Source organism: Caloenas nicobarica, chromosome 2, assembly GCF_036013445.1.
Source record: "Caloenas nicobarica isolate bCalNic1 chromosome 2, bCalNic1.hap1, whole genome shotgun sequence".
In the NCBI taxonomy this organism is placed as follows: Eukaryota; Metazoa; Chordata; class Aves; order Columbiformes; family Columbidae; genus Caloenas; species Caloenas nicobarica.
The window spans coordinates 63353779-63369995 of NC_088246.1; the positions used below are offsets into that span (position 1 = coordinate 63353779).

The following is a 16217-nucleotide window of genomic DNA, read 5'->3' on the forward strand; positions in this document are numbered from 1 at the left end:
GTGACAAACATCAATGTGCACACTGTTTCAGTATTTTTTTTCCTCTACCAAAAAAACAGAGCTGTACATTTCTGACCCGTTTTGTGAAGCTGGTGGCTAAGGCACATTCAGCACTCATTACAAAGGTAGAAATCGTACAATCTCAAGACATACTCTGTAAGGATCAGGAGATTCTTCCAGTGTGCGAATGAGTTAACAATTTGATTCTTTAACTGACAGCCAAAAAAACACCACTAGAAAATTCTTAATAGGAATAAAACAGAACTCTAAGCCTTAAAATAAAATGCCTAACCAAGCATTACGCCTCTTGCAGTATGTTTAGCGACTTCTAGATTAATTTCCTTGTATTGCAAATGTTTGACCACATTTGGTTTTCCTTCATTACACCTGTTCTGCAATTTCAGCCGTGCTTGCTATTTTGGTTACCACCTCTGTTTTTCTTTTTGTTAAAGAGAATGTTTAGGAGACACACAAGTAATTATACTAATAACGTTTAGCTCAAATAAGCCTCACCAGTCTCTCCAAAATACCAGCTTATTCTCTGTCATTTTGGTAATGTCCAGAGAAGGAAAGTCAGATATCAAAGAGATGAAGAAACTCTCCATCAGCTTTGTCAGACACAAAAGGAATTGCTGTATTCTTCCAATCTTCTGCGCTATTATATCACTATCTCAACGATACCACATCTTCTGCCAGTCACAGAACTCATGGTCAAAGAAAGAGAGAAGCCTGAAGGATGGACTCACATGCCACTCTGCAAGCAGCACAGCCAGAGAAAGAACCCAGACAGGGATCTTTTGTCTATGTTCCAGCTATAAATATTTTCTGTATGACGAGGAAACAAGAGCAGGCCAAAGAAGGTAATGCCAACAGTAATGATATCCCAAAATATCACAGTTGTTCAGTAAAACAAAGTGTGAACTGCAAAAAGGTACTTTGGATTAAGTCAGAGATCGTAAAGAACACTGATTAAACCACTTGTGGTCACCGCTTTCTCTAAATAATCATTTTCTGTGGCACATACATATCTATGCTGAAGTCAAATGGATTGTTTTAATTTAACTCATGTAAAACTCTTGGCAATGTAGCACTGATTCATAAGCACCTGTACTTCCAACAAATTAAATGACTAATTAAGCTTTCCAATAAACATCAGTTATTAGAAACAATCAACTTAATTACAACATACAAAAAAACCCTTTTAGCCCTATAGGATGAAAAAAACGCTACTTCGAATACTTCCAAGGCTCTATTTCACAGCTTCAAAGTCATCAAGAATCTCATTAGTTTCATCAAAAGGCCCACTTGGCCTTCTATACAATAAACTTAACTAACTTCAGTAGTTTCTTTTAAAAATTAGCCAGCTTAAGACATCTGTAATCAATTATGGTGTTGAGCAGTACTCAGAAGTTTCCTATCAAACATCACATAAAACAGACCTAAAATCTCCTTCATACAGCTACAACCCTTGTGGCTCCTACCACTATCTCATTTCATACCTAGTAAAATGTAAACATTGCTATTAATATTACAAATGCAATAACTACCACCAGGCACTCCTCAACACAAGAAAATAACATAAAAGCATTTCCAATTACATAAAATGCTGTAATTATCACCTAATCCAATCCTAGGCTTGGAAATGAGACAGTTGATGCACAACTCCTTGCCACTCAGAAGACCATCCCAACTTAGAGGACCATAGCTTTAAAGCCCAAGGTGTCCAGCCTGCACACCTGGTCCACAGGTAAACAACTAGAGATTTTGACATTTCTGTAAAACAGCTAGAAGTTTTAGGTAGTGATGGCAAGTCACTGCCAACAGTTAGAAGCTGCACATCCAGAGAGATCTGAGTGGCTCCCAAAGACAATCCCATTTATCACAGACACCAAACAGACGCGCTGCAGGGGCCCAGGGCAGCTTCAGCAGGGGCCGGCAGCCGACGGCGACCCCAGAAGCCGAGCGTGGGGCGGCTCCGCGCTGCCGGACGAACCTCAGCCCCGCACCAGGGGTTCCCCCGCCTGACAAGCCCACAGGTTTAAGTAACTTTCCAGGAGAGAACCGCGTACCTTGCCGCTAAGCTGCCCGGCACTGAGAGTCACGGGAGCGCTTTCCTGGCCTCTCGGCCAGACTCCGCCTGTGGACGACGCGGCCCCTGGCCCGCCGCCGCCATCCTGCCCTCCCGCGGCGGCGCTCCACCACCTTTGCCCTCCCCGTAACACCAACCCTTGAACGCGCACCCAGCGAACAGCGTTCCTGAGCCCTCCCCCCTGCCCCGCACCGCCGGGGGGGGCTCCGGCCCGCTGCCGGGAACAGCGCCCCTCACCCACCCTAACGCTCCCCGGGAGGAAGAGCGCGACCCCCCCCAGCCCGGCTGGCCCCACAGCCACCGCCTCTCCTCAACCGCCGCCGCGGAGGTACGTCGGCCCGCCGAGGGTCCTCCCTCCCGCCGCCGGACCTCCTCTGCCCCGCCAGCAACAAAGCCCCGCGCCGCCCCGGCGCGCTCCCACTCCCGCGGTTCCCGACGGCCGCCCGAGTTTACCTCGCTTCCCGACGCGGCGGCAGCGCGGGGCAGCTCGGCTGAAGAGCGGGAGCAGCGATTCCCCCTCCCCCAGCGCCGCGCACACTTGTTTGTATTTCCTACGGTCCCTCCCGCCGGGGAGAAATCTCCAGCGCCTCGATCGAGGCTGAGAAGGAGGCGGGGAAGAAGTGCGGGGCAGCCCCGCCGGGCCGTTCTCCGCTGCGCTCACTCTGCGGCGGCGACACCGCCCCCACCCCCGCGGCCCCGGGACAGGCCTGAGCCCCCGCCTGGGGGGCTCGTCGCTTGGGGTCTCCGGGCCGAGGGGAGCGCCGCCACTCCGTAGCGCCCTGCAAGGCTGGGCTTTCCCGCCCTGCGCCCCAGCTCCCCTGCAGCTGGGAGCCGCAGCTCCCGGGACGCGAGCACTTACCGCTCTCCGGGCCGGCCCGCCATGGCTGCGGCAGCGCAGGGAGCCGAACAGCCTGGGCAGCCACGTGCAAAGCAGCCGCAGCGACGAAGCAAAAACCAGTTGGGTGCCGAGGGGCCTGCACCAGCCTACGTTCCTCAGCGCAGCATCTGAGGTGCCAGGATGATCCCCAAAACCACAGCTCAGCCACTGCCATAGATTCCCCGTGTACACATGTTCGTGCAAGTACAGTTCTTTATTGTGCTGACATTTGTGCTGTTTACATACCACGTATTACCTCTCCCTCGAGGTAGCTCGAAGAAAGGGCAGCTCTGCAGCTGGAGGTCCTGCAGGATCCGCAGACCAGGCACTGTCCTCTGTACCTGCTGATCACTGCTGCTGCTTGCAGAATGGGGTAACTTGCACGACATGAAGAACAGCCAAAGAGCAGTGCAGGGAGGCAATAGAGGTACGGCTGTCCTTGTGCGCAGCATTTCAGGAAGTGTAAGCCTCAACCCAGATGCAAGAAATTAATGTACTTCCTACAGTGAAGAATTTCATCCCCACAGTAATCCTAAAACTGCGATGAAACAGGCATGACCTGAGGCTCATTCCTTCCATTAAAAAACAAACAAACAAAAAAACCCCACCAGCACTGAAGCAAAGTGGAATTTAATTAATAGGATTCAGATGCCTAACCCAGATCACGCTATCAGCTGATAGCTAGGGCCTCACATGAGAGGTGGACCCATATCACTAGAGACAAGGATTTGAATGTTCCTCTTATGACTAGGACCTCATGTAAATGGCATATCCGTACTGACATGAACTGTAGCTTGATCCAAAAACAAGGTCATGGAACTGAGTCCTAAGCAAGAATAGACATTTAACTCCATTACTCTTAGAGGCAGAATTTACAGCCAGGCCATTCTAGCCCTAGGCATTTCCCCCTGGATGATTTAGGCAATGCAGTGGTTAGTATTTGCAAATCCTTTGCATTGAGGAAGAAAGGACCCCAAGAAACAAAGGTCTCTAGAAATCTAGAGCTGGACTTCAAAGTTCAAATCTACAACTGTTCTTTGCAATGCTTCATAGTATGGAAATAGGCAGACAGGTGACCACATGGAAGGCAATGACATTCAAATACAAATCCATTACTTACTGAAAGATGCCAATGTAACAAATACTGAACAAACAGAAGACAAACTAGGTCCCAGACATGCTTGGACAAAACTATATTGTATTGCTAGGAAAGCTCCAGCATATTTAGAAGCCTGACATAATAAAAATACTTTATTCATCATCACATCTTAAATCTCTTCACTCTCTTTATGCCAAGCAGAGAAAGAGAACACGTGTTACAAACCTTTTAGACGTGTGCATCTCACTGTTCTGCGAGACACACTTTGTCTTAAACTTCCTGTTGGATCAATGCCATCTGCATGACCCCACCGTATGGCTCATATTTAAATAATACCTGACGTGTCCCTAAATCAAGCCAAGAGATTCTAAGAATAGGATCACGCTCTTAATCAGGAGTGCACAGGTGCACGCAATCAGCCTGTTCAAAGCCTCACAACATTTGGTGTTTTTCTTAAAGCCCCATCACACGGTTTATGTGATTACCTGAAAATTTCACCAACAAAACAAAGTATTACAATCGGCTTCTAGCTTGCAAGCAGAAGTTTCAAAACTTGAACCCCAAGGAAAGAAGGCAGAAAATATTATATTTTTTAAAATCTAAACTACCATGTGATCTGGCGTATGATTTTCAAATGCTTGCACTTTGGCAATACTTCATATATATGCAGATACCAGCTTGCAGATGCATGTATTTTTACACGAAATGACACTAGCCAAAGAAAAAAAATATTTTTGCATTCCACCTGCAATACAATATGAAGGCTCGATCTCAGGCAGTTCAGTACGTAGGGTTACTGCCACAGTGTTAGCTTAGCGCAACTGCATGTTGTTTACATTTTATAACACATGGCTCTGACAAACAATATCTTGTTATATATTTATGCCCCTAATTATCACCTCTATATTCTGAATTCCTTCTCTCCTCATTCTTCCTAGGAATGGGGAAGAATAGGTAGGGAGAGAGAAAATACATGTGTTTTAAAGAGCTTTAAATGTATTTGAACCTGCCTAGAGGTGTAGTCAATGACCAAGTTAAACATTCATCTCAGATACACACCTGCTGAATCAAGCAATCTGCTTTGTGAAGGGAGTTGCTAAGGTAACCTGCTAATCAAAATAGTCTTGCATTCTACTTTAATGATACCACAAACACACTTAAATTCCGGAGAACGGAGTAAGAGGAGTGATGGTAGTGACTCATACCTTTTACATGCTGGTGGTCACTTGCCCCTGATTTTGCATGTGGTTTATTCTTACTGGCTTCTACAGAGGCACCCAAATTTGAGTAATGTATCACGTAAACAAATAAAGCTTTTAAATGGGAAAGAAGAGGGACTTGTTATTTGATCATCACTGAGCTGAAACTAACAATCCACACTTGTCAGCAACCAAGAACTTGGAGAGTGAGTTATGCTGAAATCAGGGCACAGAAAAATGGTTTTAAAGGCTCTTAAAACTTGGTACACTTTTAATACAAATTTGTAATCTGACTTCAGTGTCAGAGATCACAAAATAATAGTTTATTTGGAGCTACTTAAAGCTATGTAACATAAACAGTAGCATAAGAATTTACAGTGTTTCATAAATGCCTCCCCAGCAGCTCTGTTTTCTGGCATGAACAACCACCACTAAATCCCAGTCTGTACTAGACTCACTGTTCTTCCTGCAACACTCATTTTGCCGCAATACAATTTTACCTTTCATTTGTAAAGTCTCTTCCTAAGATAACAAAGACAGGCAATAAAGTTTTACTTTGCTGCTAGAGTATTTTATAATGCAAGAGTTGTAAAATAAGTACTTTGTAGAAACAACAATATAAAACCCCCCTAGATGGTATTATAAGAGAATATTCAACTCATCGGCCCTGTTTTTCTTATACCAGATCTAAGGCAAACAATCAGTTTCCTCAGGAGAAGAGAAAGTGGTTCATGGATTACTTTGTTAATACAAAAAAAAATTATAATCAATACCTCAGAGTACTGCCAAAATGTGTATTAGTTTCCCATATAAGCAGTTTACCAAGTTTTCTTTCAGGAACACTTTTGTACGCATCTGCAAGTCAGGCAATTCCGAGAACCTACTGCTCTGTTTTGGAGAAGACTGCTAGGAAACTACCTTACTCAGACGATAGCTTAATCTTAACAAAAGACAGTGAGAAACAACTTCAAACTTAGCTTGAACTTCAGAGCTTAACATTATTTCCACAAGAAGACAGTGGAAAAAAAATATTAACAGTGCTTACATTTTTATTTGCAAAAAGAAAAGAAGTTCTCTGGTAACTAGGTTTTATTGCTTTCTTTCATTTTCAGTAAAACAAATCCTAATAGCTGCAGTGCTGTACAAGTAATAATCATCCAATTCATGTACTGTTTACAGAACTGCCCCCACATATGTCAACTCTGAAAAATATATGAAATTGTGGCTTAGTGCCCAAGCTACCACACCGACTAACCATATTTAACCCCATGTTCTAAGAATCAACTCACATGACCTATTTTCCATCATTGACTTACTGGTACAGAACATGATATCTGTGGTGGTCAAAAAGCTCACGTTAAATCTGCTTACTGATTGAACACACCAGTGGTTGTGTTACAGGCACGGCAATGAAATATCAATCTACATTAACTTTCTGAAACATTCAGTTGGTACAAAGCCACGAGAGAAACACAAAATCTCTCTAAACGGTGTGAATAACTTCAGTCCATGCTTACAGTATGCTGCAGAAAAATCTATCATTAATCTGACTCTCATTTGGAACTCTGATTCTTTATGAAGAATGGACAAGAATCTTGCACACTATTTACAACATTTTCTCCCTGTACTCATTTACCACATTTTCCTACTAAATTACTGTGTTAGATTATTAGCATGCAAGGCAGAAGGGCATGTCTACATCGCCCACTACAGGATAGTATAGGCATGCTGAAAATAACCATAAAAAGTACGACTACACAGTTTTAAGGTAGGCTCATTTATATTATGATACAATGAACACTGTATGTGTAATTATTCATGTCATCCAATATTTAATGCCCTGTGGTATAACAAAAAATGCCTGGTACTTAACATTATCCAATAAACATTTTGCTCTTCTCCAGTTTCCTAGAACTGTTCCTCCTTTTTGTTTTTCTTGAAAGAACAAAAAAGCATTAAGAAGAAACTAGTGAGAAACACTGCAACTGACAAGTTTAAAAGTGAAATTGTGAAGGCTGAAAAAAAAGCCTTTAATGCATTGTATAACTGGTTCCTTGTACAACATATACTAGCACTATTATAGTCCAGAAAAAAACTCCAATTCCAGAAGAAGCTTTCAACACAAATCTGGTGGTACTGAGTGAAGGAAGTCAAGTGTTAACTTGGTACAGAGAAACTGGTAGGAAAGAGAACTAAATGAAAAGCAAAACCATTGCTGCTTTATACTTTTCTCAGAACTCAATTAGTTCCTCTCATAGGACTCAGACAGAAGTTCCACACACAGCAATCAGTTGCACAATTCTTCACCTCTTGTGATGGAAGGCAATGATGAATCAAATGCCCTGTATCATATACTCGGTGCAACGTGACTGTAAGGTTAGTGCACAGCATACAAAAATTCCTGCAACTGGCTACACAAAGTTCAAGAAAACAAAGAACCAAGACCATGATGTTTTAACATGCCTTATCAAACCCCAGTGCATCACTTCTTGTGTACTCTAAGCACTGGTGATTGCCTTTTTTTTTGGTGGCACGGGAGCTTCAAAATTATATATTCCTCCTCCTCCACCTCTCTTCTTCACACAGTGAAACAGGGCCCAACTCAGAACAATGTGTAGAGGATTTTTGTTTTGAGATAACAGCTCTGAGACAGAATCTGCTGTTGTGTGCCTATGAACAACATTACTATGTATATACACTAATTATTAGTGGAAATGGGTGGATTTCCTTAAACCAAACAAGAAAGCAAGCTTTCTCCAAGCCTGTGCATAGCATCCTACCTCCCAATTATGGTCCAGTAGTATCAGTTACTAATTATCCATGAAGCCATACAATACCTTGTGTATGAGTAACCATGAGTTTACATGTCCGTTTAGACCCTTCATGGACTGCAGGTTAGCCACCACTGCTTTCTAGAATATGGAGCCAGAGAATTGGGTTTTCAGGCATTCATTTGAAAATTTGACTCTTTCGATAACGGTAAATTCACTCTTTGAATACTATAAACAGGAAATTTATTTAACTAAGGGTTTTCTTAAAATTATGCTTTCTTAACCATAGCATGCTCTGTCTCTGCAATATGTAAAACCAATGGCTGTGCCCCAAGGAGCCTAAAACTTTGTCGAGTGACTCCACTATCACCTGGTTCCTTTTTGCAGCCCTAATACCATCTCCAATTTAAGGAAGTTTCCTCAGCTTTCATTATAGTGTCAACTGTACAAAAGCATTAAGGATTTGAACGGCTCATCTATGGTTCACTTAGATCATAGGGCTAGTAGTTACTCTCCTCAGGGAATATTATGTCTTCTTTCTAATTCACAGTGGCATAATTCAAAGAAGAGGTCCCAAAGAACAGAACCTAACCTCTGAATGTACATTATGAAAGGGAGATGCAATAAGACCAAATTTTTTATAGAATATCTGCCTGTGAGTTGACAGATGTCTGTCTCCAGGGTCCAGGCACCAAATCCTGTGTCAAACTCCTGTATCCTTTCTCCTCCATACTCCACAGTTTATAAATCAAAATAGTCCTTTCCTCCCCACTTTGAATCATATGGGGAAAGAGGAGACACCAACTTCAAGTCCGGCATGGGCTTATGCTGCCCAATGAATTCAAGAGAGTTGCAGTAACACAACTATAATCACAATGAATTAGGAAAAGTATCTCCAATTAGCTATAACAAAATAGAACAGAGGAACAGCATTATCCTCTGTGAACAAGAGACACAAATAAGCCTGTTTTGTCTTCCCAGGACTTCCATTCAACTCTGAAAGACAAACCAAAACTATTAGAGTTCAATGAGAGGCAGAAAAAGTTTTAGCATAGCAGCAATTACAAAGCACAGGGGATCACATTAGCTATTTGTGCAGTACCAAATCTCAGCATGGTACCAGCCAAGAAAAAATTAGGATAGAAAACAAAAAAATTCTCTCATTGAAATCTGTCATAGGTATGGGGAATGTTTTAACAATTTCACTACATCTTTGGTACTTATGACAAAAAACCCACCACCTTACAGTTCAGCATTCCCAACAGAAGTTTCTGAAAAGTTGCTTTCTGCCTACCTGTTAGATTATGCCACTCTTACACAAGTGGAGCCAAAGGTGTTATTTATAGTAAGTGGCAGGAAGCACTGGCATGAACTATGTCCTTTCAGACAGCTGAGAAACACCTTATTTTCTTGGGCAGAGCTTGGGAACCCATACTTTTGGCCCACTTATGCTGATACAGCTTCCTAGCTCAGACTTAGTTTGTGCTGGCCTGAAGGGTCTCTTCTGCCATTAGAGCCATCTCACCTATTCAAACCATATGAGCCACACACACAAAGAATTATTCTTCTGCCAGGAGGCCTCGATCTCCACAGAGGCTTTCCCAGCAGTGCTTGATCAGTTTAGAAAAATTTTGGTTTCTTTTTCCCCTAAAAGGACTCCTCGCTGACATAGCTGTGCCAGTCCAACTTTACAACTTCATAATGTAGAGAAAGATAAAATTCTGAGGCTAACTTCCACTTCATCCATAATAAACTTCATTTTAGTTCCTTTTCTTTGCCATCTGTTTTGTAATCCTGGAGAGTACGCATTTTCGAGCTTTTATCCAGAACCAGGAACTTTCCTCATTATAAACAAAACTGAGATTAATGTATTATTTACTTGCCTTCAGAACACTTTGTAAAAACATGAAACTGTTACAAGACTCGTGATAAAATGAACAATATAGCTAAGCACATCCACTTTCTCAAAGCTACAGGCAGAACAAGATGTTGCTTAGAACTACAGAAAGTTGCTATGGGCAAGAGATATCTACTTGTTTGCCTGTGTCAGCAAAATTCATAGAGAATAGTTGATGTATGTCTAATTTACAGACTGATTTCACATTATTCCAAAAGCAGCACCACTGAAATGAGCTGGGTACTGTGCTTTTCTCTCTTCAGTACAGAGAACAGAACTAAGCCTAAAATAAGGGACATTATCTCACATTCAAATTTCTTGTGCAATAAGGGAATTTCTCTTTCAAGCTTGATCAAGCTTATGGCTCTTTTGGATCATTCCTATGCCTACTGCATCAGCAGACAAATATACAGTGGTAAGCCTAACTGCATGACTCAGATCTTTGTGACTGCTCTTTCCAAGGCTTTTCCCATTCTTTAACAGTCACCGCATCAATGCTTAACGTGTCTAGTGGAGGAGAGAGGGTCTAGAAAAGGAAACTTGGTGGGCTTCTAAGGTTCTGTTTTTAAAAACCCCCATCAAAAGGTACATCACTCAAACAAGTTGAAACACACCAAACACTCTGTTTTGAGATCACAGTGTTGTAACTTCACAGAACATCTGAAGACAAGTTATCAGGTCACCGTGATGTGACCTGATAGGAGTAAGTTACAATAGGAGTAAGTTACAATATGAGCATCAAACATCTTAAGGTATGTTAGGTAGCACCTTAACGAATTTCAAGAGGACTTTTCAGTCACATTCGCATAACTTACCTGAGTGAAAATAACTAAGAAAGCATAACTCTTCGGCTCATCAGAAGAGAGCCTCTTACTACTGGCTCAGCAACAAGGCAACTGTTGACCTTTAGCAATTTATTCATATGTCAGCCTGGGGATAAATTCTAGGTATATATTTATACAGACACATACTTAAAATCCTTGTACCATTTAACCAGATTACACAAAAAATGTTCCCCGAGGGAAACAAGATAAAAAACACAACATTTGTTGTTTGCAGATGTGGCCACAGAAACCTCAAGTGTGCACACCATGCAGCCTTAACTCTTGTGCCCTGAGGAATTCTTCTAACTACTGCTCTGTAATTTATAGGTATAGGAGTGGAAGGGAGATTTCATGTTCAACATTTGGTAATGATATATCTGAAACTAAACTCAAGTAAAGAAAGGGAATGGACTTGTCCAAAGGAAAGCTACTTTATTTTCCTTGGTTTAGATCCCACGGCCAGCAGTGCAAGTGTAAGTACTGTGCTACTGTTCCACCAAGGTACCTCCAACAGCAGAAGTTACTGAATGATGGTTACTTCTACCATCAGAGACTCAGCCCATCCAGACTCATTTGGCCATTTTGATGAAAGTTCAGCGTTTTGATGAAATAGCTGAAATGCCAAAAATGCTAAATAAGCACCATTTCAGTTTGGATTTTCAATAATCACCCAAACCAGCCACTTGTTCAGTAAGAGCTGTATTAAGGTCACAGCTTATTTTGTATAGATCACAAAACAGTACTGATCAGATAACAGCATTTGCTTACAGCTTATCCCTAGCTGCATTAGAAAGGAGGGTGGGAACAGTTTATCCCAATACCAGTGACTTGATGTAGAATTAAATCCATGTCTTTATTCTGACATCCAAAGTATCTTGCCATTTTTCAGTGAGTTATCACTGAAAATTACATACAGTGAAGTAGACTGACTTTACAACTACATGCAACAATTTTTCTTAGCATAATATTGTTGTCCCAAAAATCTGGGTTCTTTTACCCAGTGTGCAAAAAGCTGAATAACACATAGAGTTGAGATATTTATTTCATATCTGTGCAGAGATGGGTGATAGGTGGTAAATCCCCAAAGCTAGAACACCTCAGTTTCCAAGACTTCAATTATGTATGCATTGGTTTGTATTGAACCCCTCCTTTCTAATACATATGCATTCCTACCTAATGATAATTGGCTAAGAGTTTTCTCACCTTCATTCACAGTGCCTTAAAAGTTCATTGTGCATGTTCAGCGGGTAGAGGTCTTCCTTGGGCGGCGGGCGACTTCCAGAGTAGAGATGTGGTTTTCGTATTATAATTAGCTAGTTCACTTTCAGAACATCAATTAGTGAAACTTTGCTGGCTTACCAAGTTAGTTTAGATAAGGATGCTGACATTCACAGGTATATATCCGTTGTTTTAAATCCTTTTGACCTTCTACTCCTTGTTACAGATATCCTGTCACTCTTCTTCGGTATATTCCTTGTTAGAGTAAATAACGCTGCCATAACTTCTAACAATTAGTCATCAATTTTATAACCCATGCCCAGTTCTTGTAAGCCCCATCATGTCAGCCACTGCCTTCTCCATACAAAGAGGAACATCTCTACATTTTAGGATTAAAATACTTCCAAAAATTTTGGAGATAGGAATTTTTACCCATTTTTCAGAACATCCCAGATATGGACAGAGAAGTTAGGGAATCATGTAAATAACTACTGTGGAGCGACTGACTAATTGGTCAATTTTGAAGAGTACTGTGGCTTGAAATAAGGCTTACCCAATAGCGACTCCTTGATTTCTAGGGGAACTCCCTGATCCACTTTTTGTCCTTTCTGGCATGAATACTCTCCGAGAGTAACACTGGCCCTTATTTCTTCTGTATTTACTATGTTTCCTTTCTTTATAGCACCTTCTTATTATCTTCAGCTTTGATCGCCATGCATGTAGTTGCTCTTAAGAACTGATGTGTATGGTGCCTGCTTTACTTTTGCTGGTATCCACCTTTTTATCAGTTATGAATGTGCCCGTCCTTTAGCTGAACAGCACAGTTCATCCTAACTGGGATCCACTCCTGGCTTTCTTCTGCCCTGCAAGGCCAGAAGCCCTCAGAACCTGGGGTGCCTTTCTGCCACCAAAGTATTTGCACATAAACTCTAGGTAGCACATACAGCAGAATTAAATTAGTTTCTATCTATTTATTGTAGTTTTACATCTGCCCTTTTACTTAGCTTAAGCCTCTATACTTCCATAAATGCCTCTATCTGCACTGTCATTTTAAATCACCCCTCTTTGCTAAGTTTGTAATTTTCTTCTCGTCATTCCATTTTTAACACTATGTCCAGATTATTTAATTCAGATTTATTTAAATTCATATTTAATGTCAATTAACTTTGATTTTAGCAATAAGGTTAACTCCTGTTTAGCCTTTTTTGTAGATAAATAGCTTACAAAAACTTTCTGCCAGTGTTTAGAAGAAAGAATCTAGCAAAAGTAACAAACTAACAGATTAGAAACTTCCCTGAACACTAACATCTTTCTTCAGTACAAGTCTTTACAACGGTTTAAACAATTTGCACACATTTTGATGAGATTTTGGTCTTGAAGTATTCATGCTACCTCTCTTTGGACTGCAGCATCCACAGTGTTGCAGGCACAGCTATAGAACTGCCGGCAGCGTCTGGATGTCCCACAGATAGTTTGTGACACCTTCTGCAGCTCCACAGGCAGCTATTAAAAGTATGCGACTTGTGTATCCTAAGATACACCACTGCATATCTTAAACCACCTACTAGCTTATGCTATAGCCTCACATACACCATGATCCCTTTCAATTCAATCACCAGGGGAAGACATATTCAAGACACATGTGCCTAGTGCTTCACTGTGCTATAGGACAACAAAAATCACTGTGAATGAACACTGAGAGGAAAGACAATAATTTAAAGTTATACAGAAAGATAAAACATTGATCATTTTTCTTATTATATTTATACAAATATCTTTCTCACCAAGAAAACTTGGAGATATAAATAACAAAAGAAAGAAAGGAGTACCAACTAGTAATAAAAAAACCCCCATACTTGCAACATGGATTTAGCCCCTGACACGTGGAATACACTGTGAGCCTGACTATGCATGTCTCGGCTGATTACATGGGAAACCATTGGCAATATACCGATGACTGTAATATGAAGGACACAATCAACAGTGTATTGTATCAAAGCGTTCACTTTCTTAGTACAGTGGAAATGCAGATAATTATGGCTGACACTTGAGAAAATAATTTCCTTGAAAATATTACTTACAGTGATTCTGGCCCTTCTCTTCTAGTTAGGCCATTCAGATGTTTAACCAAATCATCCTAATTTCTGAGGCTGTAATGTGCATTTTGATGCAATACTTTTCAACTCCTGTCTCAAGCTTGCCAGCCAACAGCTTTCTTCACCCTGAGTGACAAATAGGTCAAATGCTGCCTGCTCAGAAGGTGAATCTTTTGCTGTCTCGAATAATCAGCTAGAGCAGTTAAAATCAGAGTAAAATTACTTAAAGTTTTATAGCGAGATAAAGATTCCAGTACCGTTTTTGCCTGTAACCTAGATATCCTTTGTCAAAAATGTTTAACGGTAATAAAAGGTTTAATTATCACGAAAGAGGATGTGGTTTTAATTTATATATACTTCTCTTAAAAAAATACCTCTCAGTGGCATCAGAACCGCCTGAGGTTTTAAACATGCCTATTACAGAGCATCCTCATGCAAGTTTGCCAGATTTTTCTGTCTCAGCTTTGGCTCAAGCTTTTCACTTATTACCAGAAGCTTCCCAGCTTACTATAAAACATGTGCTTGTTTAATGCTTGTGACAAGCTGAAAGTTCACGGCAAGCTGTAGTGTGAGAGGCAGTAGATCCTAAACATCTAACTGCAAGAAAGCAATCCATGGTGGCCTTGCTTAATGCGTTTGTCTTTTTTTCTTTTATTTTAGCTTGGTTTCGTAACTATTACTTGTGAGTACAAAAATCACCTTGCTTTAGATCTCTGTCTTCTCTAGCAGTTTTAAACTCAGCAAATTCAATCCTAGATAGTTCTTCACATTTCCTGCAAACAGGAGTTAGCTGGAGGATGCAAACTATACTAGTGCCTCTATCAACAGAATACCATCATGAGAGCACATCCTTGCTCAGAGTCCTCAGAAGACTGTTCTCAAGACGCTAAAGCACAGGAAAGCAGATTTATTTATCTTTGCTGCTTTTAGAAATATTTGTTTTAAATGCACTTACTACTTCTCTTTCCCCCTCTCCCAAACCAAAGGACATTCACTTAATTGCCTCTCCACAGTAATTGCCCAAACCACAGTGAGGAAACACAAGTTTCAGCATCTAAAGCACAAAAAAGGAAAAATGGTATTTGCCAAAGCTGAATTCAAACTTAACATTGTCCTTAGGTGATAAGAGAGACACATGTCAACAGAACAGTTCCACCTTTCACAAACGTGCAAAAAATTTGGCCTCTGCCTCCCCCTTGCCAGTTGCCCTGTACCATGGCAAGGCTCAATTAATCACCCTATTCCTGGCCAACAAGGGCTCCTTCCCTCTCACTATCTCTCCCTCTGAAGGCATGACAGTAAACTGAGTGAAAACCTGGGACAGGATCTTCAAGACAGCTGAAGTGCTCTGGGTGAACTCTGTGCTAGTGATAATTCTCCTATTCTCTTTTTCTTCATGTTCTAAGCAGAAGTTACCATTAAACAGCAACCTTTGAAGGACATCTTCACCACCCATGTTTGTGTGATGTGTTGACCAAGACCTCCATCAAATTACAATCATACTTCAGGGAAGAAAAGCTTTCCTGTCTCTTATTCATTTCCTCTGGACTACAAAAATATTACAACATTTGAGACAAGATTCTCTCTGTCAGTGATCAACATGCCATCTCTAATGTTTTGCTGCTCCTTTTCTAGCGCAAGGGGAATGAAGGACCAGTCAAACTCACAGAGAGCTACAAAAAGAACCACAGCAGAGATGTACAGAAACCAGCAGATGGAGACTAACTTGTTTCGGGTCAAGTGATGGCTGTGGTAGCCCAAGGGAGGGGATGGAAGGGGCTCTGGGACTAATGGCAGTGTGCAACAACTCCTTCAGACTGCAGGCTTGGAAAATGTCACATTTACTGTATAACAGCATCAGCTTGACAGCTGACAACATATTTTATGGAGATAGCTTTCTTACAAGTTAAAAAGCAGCAGGAAAGCAAGCTGGAAGGAGCAAAAAAGCAGGCATATAATGTTGAATATCTCTGTGCTTGCAAGTCATTCAGAGTTACTTCCCCCATCTTTCAGCAGTGCTGCAGTACAGCTTGAAATGGCTCTGAGTTTGGCAAAAATGAAAGTCAGGCCTTAGGGCATGTGGCAGCTGACCCAGAGAGACATCTCTCCTCAATGCAGCCAGCTTTCATCACACGTAACGAAAAGAA

The 16217-nt window shown here is 41.4% G+C and overlaps 1 protein-coding gene across 9 annotated transcripts in view; it reads right to left on the reverse strand.

The window, feature by feature from the left end:
• Positions 1-16217, reverse strand: part of TNS3 (tensin 3) — a 232857-nt gene that overhangs the window by 196439 nt on the left and 20201 nt on the right. For 2 of the 9 annotated variants that reach the window (XM_065627361.1, XM_065627360.1), the window contains exon 1: positions 2543-2741. The exons of 3 other annotated variants lie outside the window; for them this stretch is intronic. The gene's annotated coding sequence lies outside the window, so the exon portion shown is untranslated. Of the gene's footprint in view, positions 1-2069; positions 2146-2542; positions 2742-2948; positions 2986-16217 lie in introns of those variants that run through there. 4 more of the 9 variants (XM_065627363.1, XM_065627365.1, XM_065627362.1 and 1 more) reach the window with 4 other exon arrangements.